Below are 10,739 nucleotides of genomic sequence, written 5' to 3'. Positions count from 1 at the left end.
CCGGGTGCAGTGACTCACGCCAGCCTCACCATCTTGTCAATCCCTCTCCCCAGCCCAGCAGCTTCCTGCAAAGGCAGAGCCAAGGACTGGCCCAGCTCTCTTCATCGCACTGGCCACATGGAGACCTGCATGGGGGCCACACCGCTTTGTCCTGGGCGTCCCATTCCAAAGCGCTGTGGGGTGGAGGGGAGAGCGTGGCTGAGAGGTGGGGTCCTTGGTGAGCGGGAGGCAGGGGGTGGGGGGAGGGTTGGTGCTAGAAAACCAGACTAGGCCTGGGCGTTCTTTGCAAGTTCACATCCACGTTTGTTTGTTTTTAAAATTTAATAAATCTTTATTGTTCAGATTTATTGTTTCTCTCCCCCCCCCCGCCCCATAGCTCCCCTCCATCTCGTCCCCACTCCTTCCTCTGCCCTTACCTCCCTTCTCCTCACCCTGCTGTCTTAATCCATAGTTGTATGATTTTTGTCCAGTCTCTTCCCATACCCCCCACACAGACACCTCTTTCCCCCTGAGAATTATCAATCCCCTCCCATTTTATGCCCCTGATTCTATTATATTCACCAGTTATTCTGTTCCTCGGATTTTTAATTCACTTAACTTTTAGATTCACTTGTTGATAGATATCTTTACTTTTTTCTTCTTTTTCCTCTTTTTAAAGAATACCTTTTAGCATTTCATATAATATTGGTATGGTGGTTATGAACTCCTTTAGCTTTTTCTTATCTGTGAAGCTCTTTATCTGCCATTCAATTCTGAATGATAGCTTTGCTGGGTAGAGTAATCTTGGTTGTAGTTCTTGCTAGTCATCACTTTGAATATTTCTTGCCACTCCCGTCTGGTCTTTCTTTTGAGAAGTTAGCTGATAATTATATGGGTGCTCCCTTATAGGTGACTAACTGTTTTTCTCTTGCTGCTTGTAAGATTCTCTCTTTGTCTTTTGCTCTTGGCATTTTAATTATGATGTGTCTTGGTGTGATCCTCTTTGGATTCCTTTTGTTTGGAGTTTTGTGCTCTTCTTGGACTTGTAAATCAAATAAACTTACACCAGGTGGGGGAAGTTTTCAATCATTATCTCTTCAAATAGGTTTTCAGTGTCTTGCTTTCTCTCTTCTTCTGGCACCCCCATAATTCTGATGTTGGTACACTTGAAGTTGTCCCAGAGGCTTCTTACACTATCTCCAACTTTCTGGATTCTCTTCTCTTCTTGCTTCACCAGAGGAGTGTCCTTTGCCTCTTTGTATTCCAAATCTTTGACTTGATTCTTGCACTCCTCTAATCTGCTCTTGGGTCTCTGTATATTTTTTTATTTCAGTCAGTGTATGTTTAATTTCTAGTTGGTCCTTTTTCATATCCTCGAGGGTCTCATTAAATTTATCATCCTTTTCTAGGGAATTCTTGAAAAACCTTATAACCGTGGTTTTGAACTCTATGTCCAGTCATTTGTTCTCCTTCATTTCTTTCATCTGTGATCTGTTTCCTTGGCTCCTCATTTTTGCTGCTTCCCTGCATTGGTAGGGTAGCTTTGTGTGCTGGGTGTCGTATATGGTTCAATGGGTCAGCCTCCCAGTTGCCTGATTTGGACACTCTTGGTGCACCCCTTTGTGGCCTGTGTGTACAGCCTTGTTGTAGTTAAGTCTTGAGTGTTGTTGCTGTCACTGGGAGGAATTTACCTCCAGGCCAATTGGCTGTGAGCACCCGCTGTGTCTATAATGGAAGAATTGCTGTGCAGGAGACACGTTTATGGGGCAGGACTTGTTCCAGTGGGGCTTTGGTGCTCACTGAGTCTGCCTCTTGAATGTGTCCCTTATGACAGTAGTTGAAATCTAGTGCCGTCTCACACAGACCACTAGATACACTAGTTTCTGGATCTCTAATGGGGTGCAGGTCAGCTACTGTCTGAGGCAGTAGCTGTCAGCAAGAACTGTGGCAGCTACTGTCAGCAAGAACTACAGTTTTCTCTTCTTTGCTTGGGATTTGGCAGTTTTGGAGCAGTCTGACTGGAGCTGCAATTTATTTTGTTAAGCTGCCACAGGGCAGGCCATTTATATGCAAAAGCCGCTGTGTAGAGCCTAGGAGGGTTTGTATATTGTGTAGGGTGGGGACTCAGGGCATCACTAGGCTGAGACCTGGCAAACAGCAATGGCTGCCATCAGCCTTCTCTGCCTTTCCGAGTTTCCAAGTCCCCCTGTCCCCACGTTCCAGCGCAGTAAACAATGATTGCTGCACGAACCTCTGCAAAAAAGTCACCCTCACTTTTCGCCCTGTTGGCGTCTGGGTCCCCCAAGTCTCCTCAGAAACTGGATTTCAAAGTGATTGCGTGCTTGTCTCACTTCGGGTTGAAAAAAAGCCACACACCCAGTCGCCCACCACCTGCCAGATTTGTGTGCCTCCGTCCCACAGCTTTTCAGTGTTTGTGCTCCTTTCTCTTTCCTTCTAGTTGTAGTACTTCCATTCAGCCAGCTTTCCCATGGTTCTGGGTGATAGACATTTTGTCTTTTAGTTGTAATTTTGAAATTGTTGTGCGAGGCAACAATTTAGTTGTTTACCTACACCGCCATCTTGGTTTCTCTCCATCCATGTTTAAGCACTGCAAACTGAAGCACTTTCTTAAGAAGCTGCTTTGGCTTTAGGTCCCTCTCTGTACTCCCACATTCCCTCCCTACCCTCTCACACACAGGGTCTGACCCCTTTCCTGTCACCATGGAGGGTAAAGGCAGGGACTTTCCCATCATAGCAAATACTTCCAGTTCCCCTCAGGCCAGCCTTTCTCATTTGCCATCCTTTGACCCACTTTCAGTTCAGAGTCTGAAGCTGGGCTTAGCAGAGCGCACGGAGAGCTGGGGCCATGAAAGCATGGTCCTCTGAACGGAGGCCTGCCTGTGAGTGAGGTCAAGGTGCAGAGTTGGCTCATTCCCAAGTGAACAGTGTTTCCATAACCTTGATGAAGGTGGTGGTCTTCAGAATCCAGGCTCAGAGCCCATCTACCTGGGTGGCACTGCACTCTCAGCTGGGACCTGCAGCGAGCAGCCAGCCTCTATGCCCCCTTTCCTCATCTGGAAATCGGGATAGTAACAACACCTTCTCTTAGGTGTGAAGATTAAATAAGTCATGAATTTATGGAATCTAGAACAATCTATAGCAATTACGAGAACTCCAGACCAAAGATGACTATGTACACACTCTGTAACCTGCCCTCCCACCAGATTGGTGCTTCCTTCAGAACCACTCCCTTACAGCACTCCTCTGTGGCTCCACCAGGGAAAATACAGGCCGTTTTCCACCTGCACCTGCTTATCTTCGTCTCTAAAGAATACCCACATCTGACACTTAAAAAAAAACAAAAACAAAAAAAAAACTGAAATGGTTTTACCCAACATTAATGACACCCCTTCACAGTCTGAACATCTTTAAGGATTTCAACCTGTCCTTTATAGGATACTCCCATCCAAAAATAAACATTGATGGGTGACAGAATATGCTACCCCAAAATATGCCACTTCAATTATTCCAGATGAAGGCAGTTTTTCTTCCCCTATGGCACATGCATGGACTTTAGGTGTGTGCAAACTGTCATGAAGTAAAATTTCCCCCTACTCATCTAGGCTTTCGGCTGACCTAATTAAATTGACATAAACCAAATAAATTTAATTGCTCAGAAACTCCATTTCTTTAATATGACCCTTTCTGCCCTAGCCAGTTTGGCTCAGTGGCTAGAGCATTGGCCTGCAGACTGAAGGGGCTGGGGTTTTATTCTGATCAAGGGCACATGCCCCGGTTGCAAGCTAAGTCTCCAGGTGGGGCATGCAGAAGGGAGCAGATTGATGATTCTCTCACCACTGGTGTTTCTTTCTATCTTTCCCTCTCCCTTCTGTGAAACCAATAAAAATATATTTAAATATCCTATCTAATAAAAGAGTAATATGCAAATTAGCCACCACTCTGCTGCACTCACAAGCCATGCCCACCAGCCAATCAGAGTGAGTATGCAAATTAACCCCAACCAAGATGGCTGTGGCCACAGAGAGTAGGAGGGAGGTTTGGGTTTCGCTGGCAATGGAGGAAGTCAAGCTTTCTGCATACCCTGGCTGGCCCAGGCCTCCACTTAAGGCTACAAAGCTTCAACAGAAATGGCTGCAGCCATGGAGTGAACAGGAGGCTTGGGTCCGCTCCAGGCTACAAAGTTTCAATTGTAGAAGATAAATAAACCCCAGATACCAGGGCCTCTGCTTGGGTGGCAGGGGGTGTGGCCAGCTTTAAACCACCACAGGCCCCTCACCCAGGCCACCCCAGGCTCCAACAGAACCCCTACCCTGATCCAGGAAACCCTTCAGGGCAAACCAGCCAGCCCCTACCCATGCAGCAGGCCTCTATCCTATCTAATAAAAGAGTAATATGCAGATTGACCATCACTCCAACATACAAGATGACTGCCCCCATGTGGTCAAAGATGGCTGCCCCCATGTGGACACAAGATGACCACCACAAGATGGCCAGCAGGAGAGGGCATTTGGGAGGGCAGACCTGCAAGGGAGGACAGTTAGGGGTGACCAGGCCAGCAGAGGAGGGAAGTTGGAGGCAAACAGGCTGGCAGGGGAGCAGTTAGAAATCAATCAGGCTGGCATGAAAGTGGTTAGGGAGTATTCAGGCTGGCAGGCAGAAGTTGTTGGGACAATCAGGAAGGCAGGCAGGCAAGCAGTTGGGAGCCAGCCATCCTGGATTGTGAGTGGGCAGTCAGACATCCATCCCTCAAGGGGTCCCAGATTGGAGAAGGTGCAGGCTGGGCTGAGGGACACCCCCCCACCCCCCCGCCTCCATGCACGAATTTCGTGCACCAGGCCTGTAATATATATATATATATATATATATATATATATATATATATATATATATATATATATATATATCCTTTCTGTTCATTCACTGCATTCCTTAATCATTAAGCCCTTAGGACACCAAATTTTGGTTAGCATCAAATTGAGTTTGGAGACAAGATAAAAGGTGTTGGGAAAATTGGCTACAATCAAACAGACTGTCTAACCTATGAGGGAAGGCAGGGGGTAAGGGGGTAAGAGATGAACCAAAGGACTTGTATGTATGCATATGAGCATAACCAATGGACACAGACAGTAGGGGGTAAGGGCATATTCTGGGGGGTGGGGGTGGCTAGGAGAGGTCAATGGGGGGAAAAGGAGACTTATGTAATACTTTAAACAATAAAGAATTAAAAAATAAAGTAAGAACAAATGGCCTCAGGTTGTTAGCTGTGTGGTCAAGAATAAACCCCAAGGAGCATTAAAAATGATAGTAGAGTAAGTGGATGCTACACAGACACCGTCTCAGAATCAAACTAGAATTACAACTAAAATACAACAAGAACAAAAAGCATCCTGAATAACCAAATGAAAGCTAGCTGGAGAGAACCCTGATACCAAGGACTGTAAGAGGAAACACATAGAGACTGGTAGGAGGGGCAGAGACGTGAAAGGGCTGGCTGGGCTCCCACAGAGAGCAACTCAAGTCCCAGAGGGACATCTCAGCCGTAAAGGCTTGCCACTGAGAACTCTGGCTTGTAACCCCCAAGGTAGGCCCCCAGCAGAGAGCACCAGAACTGAGAAAATTGCCCACATGACATCTGGCTGTGAAAAGCAGCAGGATTGCTGTCTCCTAGAGAGAGACAGCTAGAAATTCAGGCACCAGATCCCAAATAGCTGCAGCAATCCTGAGAAAGAAGACCAAAGTTAGAGGGATCACAGTACCAGATATCAAGCTATATTACAAAGCCACTGTCCTCAAAACTGCCTGGTATTGGCACAAGAACAGATATATAGACCAATGGAACAGAACAGAGAACCCAGAAATCGACCCAAACCATTATACTCAAACTAGAGGCCCAGTGCACAAATTCATGCACAGTGGGATCCCTCAGCCTACCCTGCAGAACCAGGCTAAAACCAGCTCTCCAACATCCCTCGGGGTTCCGAATTGAAAGATGACTCAGGCCAGGCCGAGGGACCCCACAGGTGCACAGTCCGGGCTGGGGAGGGACTGTAGGAGGGCTACAGGGTGTGTCCAGTCCACCTTGTTCAGTCTCAATAGGCCAGACCCCAGCAGCAAGCTAACCTACCAGAGCATCTGCCCCCTGGTGGTCAGTGCATATTAGAGTGAGCAGGTGAACAGCCTTAGCATTAAACTTTGATTGGTTGAATGGATGACCATATACTTAGCATATTAGGCTTTCATTATATAGGATAATATTTGACAAAGGAGGCAAGAGCATACAATGGAGACTAGATAGTCTCTTCAATAAATGGTGTTGGGAAAATTGAACAGATGCATGCAAAAAGTGAAACTGGACCACCAACATACACCACACACAAAAATAAACTCAAAATCGATAAAGGACCTAAACACAAAATGGGAAACCATAAAAATCTTGGAAGAATCCATAGGCAGCAAAATATCAGACATATATTGTAAAAATATCTCCACCGGTACAGCTCTTAGGGCGATAAAAAATAAGGAGAAAATAAACAAATGGGACTACATCAAAATAAAAAGCTGTTGCACAGCAAAAGAAACCATCAACAAAACAAGAAAGCCCACTGCATGGGAGAACATATTTACAAATGTTATCTCCAATAAAGGTTTAATCTCCAACTTTGGCAGGGAACTCATATACCTTAACAAAAGGAAGATAAAACAATCCAATAAAAAAAGTGGACCTAAATAGATACTTTTCAAAAGAGGACATAAAGAAGGCCAAGAGACATATGAAAACACAATGGAATATTACCAGCGTAGTATCCCCTGTGTTCATAGCAGCATTGCTGGTGGGAATGCAGGCTGGGGTTCCAGGTTCAATCCTGGGTTGTGGGCTTGATTCTCTAGGGAGCATGCAGGAGGCAGCCGATTCATGATTATCATCATTGATGTTTCTGTGTCCCTCTACCTCTTTCTTCCTCTATGAAATGAAAAAAAAAAAATTAGCCATAACCTTCCCTAAGATTTGATGATTATACTTTAACTAGCAGCCTGGTGCATGAAATTTGTGCGTGGGGGGGTTGTCCCCTCAGCCCAGCCTGTACCCTCTCCAAACCAGGACATCCCTCTCACAATCTGGGACTGCTGGCTCCTAACTGCTCACCTGCCTGCCTGCCTGGTCACCCACAACTGCCCCCCTCTGCTGGCCTTGTTGCCCCCAACTGCCTTCCCCACCACCACCACCAGCCTGGTTGCCTCACGCAACCTTCTGTTCAGTCATTTGGTCGCCCCTTACTGACCCCCCTGCCATCCTGGTCGCCCCATGCAGCCTGATGTTCGGTCTTTACTGTTACTGTGTCCCAGACAATTTTCCTATTCCTCTATTAATATAGATTTGGCCTGTGCTTAAATGGGAATGACAGACTGGGAGGTGGATACTAGCACAATTTCCCGGACATGGTGTCTGACATGAATCTACCAGAATAGGGAAGAAATGGTTGAGTGTTAAGTGTTCCCACTTTGCTGAGAGTTTTTATCAAAAATGGGTGTTGGATTTTTTCAAATGCTTTTTCTGTGCCTATTGATACGAGCATATGGTTTTTGTCTCTCAGTTTGTTTATGTGATGTATCACATTTATTGATTTGCATATATTATACCAGCCTTGCCTTCCTGGAATAAATCCCACTTGGTCATGGTGTATGATCTTTTTAATATATTGCTGGATCCAATTTGCTAATATTTTGTTGAGGATTTTAACATCTACGTTCATCATAAATATTGGCCTTTGTAGAGTCTTCATCTGGTTTTGGAATCAGGATGATGCTGGCCTCATAAAAAGAGCTTGGAGTGTTCCTTCCTCTCGGATTTTCTGAAACAGTCTGAGGAGGATAGGTGTCAGTTTTTCTTTGGATGTTTGGTCAAACTCCCCTGTGAAGCCTTCCAGACCTGGGTGTTTGTTTGTTTGTTTGTTTGTTTTAAATATATTTTATTGATTTTTTTTTTTTTACAGAGAGGAAGAGAGAGGGACAGAGAGCCAGAAACATCAATGAGAGAGAATCATCCATCAGCCGCCTCCCGCACACTCCCCACTGGGGATGTGCCCGCAACCAAGGTACTCGCCCCCGACCGGAATCGAAACCAGGACCCTTCGGTCCACAGGCCGACACTCTATCCACTGAGCCAAACCGGTCTCGGCGAGACCTGGGTTTTTGTTTGGTGAGAGTTTTTTATTACTGCTTCTATTTCATCAGTTTTTGTTGACCTATTCATGTTTTCTGCTTCTTTCTGATTCAGTTTTGAGAGGTCGTATTTTTCTAGGAATTTGTCCATTTCATCCACATTGTCCAGCTTGTTGGCATAGAGTTGTTCCTGGTATTTTCTTATAATCCTTTCTTCACTGTTTTTGTTAACGATGTGGGTCATCTCTCTCTCTCTTTGTTTCTTGATGAGTCTGGATAACTCTTCATCAATTTTGTTTATGTTTTCAGAGAACTAGCTTTTGTTTCATATATATATATATTAGTATCTGTCATTTATTTCTGCTGTAATTTTTATTATTTCATTCCTTCTGCTTTTGGATTTTCTTGTTCTCTTTTAGTTTTTTAAGTTGTAGGGTTAAATAGTTTATTTTTGTTTTTGTTTTTTAGGTATGCCTATAGTGCTATGAACTTCCCTCTCATAACTGCTTTTGCTGTGTCTCAAAGATTTGGGGTTGTATGTGTTCATTTTCATTTGTTTACAGGAAGTTTTTGATTTCTTTCTTGATCTCATTGGTAATCCATTCACTGTTTAATAACATGCTATTTAGCCTCTATGTGTCTGAATGTTTTGGGGTGTTTTACTGTAGTTGATATCTAATTTCATTCCACTGTGATCTGAGAAGATGCTTGATATGATTTCAATCTTCTTGAACTTGAAGAGTCTTGTTTTGTGTTCTAACATGTGGTCTATTTTTGTGAATGATCCATGTGCACTTGAGAAGAGTGTATATTCTGAGCTTTGGGGTGAAATGTTCTATAAATGTCAACTAAATCTATCTGATCCAGTGTGTCCTATTTCCTTGTTAATTTTTAGTCTGAAAGATCTATCCAGTAAAGTCAGTGGGTATTAAAGTTCCTACTATGACTGTATTGTTGTTGATCTCTTCCTTAATGTCTTCCAGAATTTTTAAAAAATATATTTAGGTGCTCCTATATTGGGTGGATATGATTACCAGTGTTTATCATCTTGTTGGATTATATAGTATTATGTAGTGACATTTGTTGTCTCTTTGGTAGCCTTCATTTTGAAGTCTATTTTGTTGGATATGAGTACTTCTAGCCCAGCTTTTTTTCCTTTTCCATTTGTATGGAAAGTTTTGTTGCATCCCTCACACTCATCCTTTTTGAGTCTTTTGTTCTGAGGGAGGGCTCTTGTAGACAGCATATAGCTGGGTCATGGTTTTGTATCCATTCAGCTACCTTATGCCTTTTGATTGGAGCATTTAACCCACTTACATTTAAGGTTATTATTATTTAAAAATATTTCTTGCCGAGACCGGTTTGGCTCAATGGATAGAACGTCAGCTTGGGGACTGAAAGGCCCCGGGTTCGATTCCGGTCAAGGGCATGTACCTTGGTTGTGGGCATATCCCCACTCGGGGGTGTGCAAGAGGCAGTAGGTCGATGACTCTCTCTCTCATCGATGTTTCTAGCTCTCTATCTCTCTCCCTTCCTCTCTTTACAAAATCAATAAAATAAGTTTAAAAAAATATTTCTTTATTATTGATTTCAGAGAGGAAGGAAGAGGGTGGGAGAGATAGAAACATCAATGATGAAATAGAATCATTGATTGGTTGTCTCCTACTGGGGATTGAGCTCACAACCCTAGCATGTGCCCTTGACTGGAATTGAACCTAGGACCCTTCAGTCCTAATGCCAATGCTCTATCCACTGAGCCACACTGACTAGGGTTAGGCACTGGTTTTAATCCTACCTCTGCTGAAGCCACGGCTGCACTTCTTCCATAATGGGGCAGAGGGAAATGGGACCTTGGAAATTCAGGGATTTAACTCCACCCAAATAAAGGGCACTCATTCTCCCTTGCCAGTCTCAGAAAGTTATTTTTCTCATGTCATTGCAAGAACCCCACTTCCCCACCTCCCACCCCATCCCCAACCCTTGAGCAACTTGTGGGGAAAGGGAGAACTCCCCACCAATAACAACACTAGCTGCCAAGGAAGACTGGGTTTGGGATTACAGCTTTGGGTTTTACATCCCGTTATTTTCAGGGCAGGAAGCAGAAATTAAGAGAAACTGAGGTCCCCATTCAGTAGCTCTTTCACATAGAGTATATGGTCAGGATCTACTATTTCACAAATATAGTCAGAAGATTTCTCAGGCGCCCAAGAATTAGTGGACTTCCAAGTGGATTTGGAGTCTGCTTGTTCAGATGTTACAGAACCTTGACAGGAACAGAAAAAATGTAAGGCCTTTTATCTCTGTCCTCCATCCTGCTATCTCGTGTTTTCTACAAGTCACAACTCCTTTGAGCAGAAAGTGACTTGTAGGAAGAGAAAAAACAGCTTTTTAAAGAAAAAGAACCTGATACCACTCTTCTTTACAGTTGGTCTCTGCCTCTCACATGCACACTTCTTGCAGAATGCCTTATACAATCAACCAACACAGACTCTTAGCTTGTTTTTTCCCCTTTATTTATTTTTAAATTATAGGCAAAAGTTTGTTGAACTATACAGCTTCTTCTCCTGGACATTCTTTTA

This window comes from Pipistrellus hanaki (assembly GCF_964339955.1).
Source record: "Pipistrellus hanaki genome assembly, chromosome: 18".
In the NCBI taxonomy this organism is placed as follows: domain Eukaryota; kingdom Metazoa; phylum Chordata; class Mammalia; order Chiroptera; family Vespertilionidae; genus Pipistrellus; species Pipistrellus hanaki.
This window is presented reverse-complemented; position numbering follows the sequence as displayed.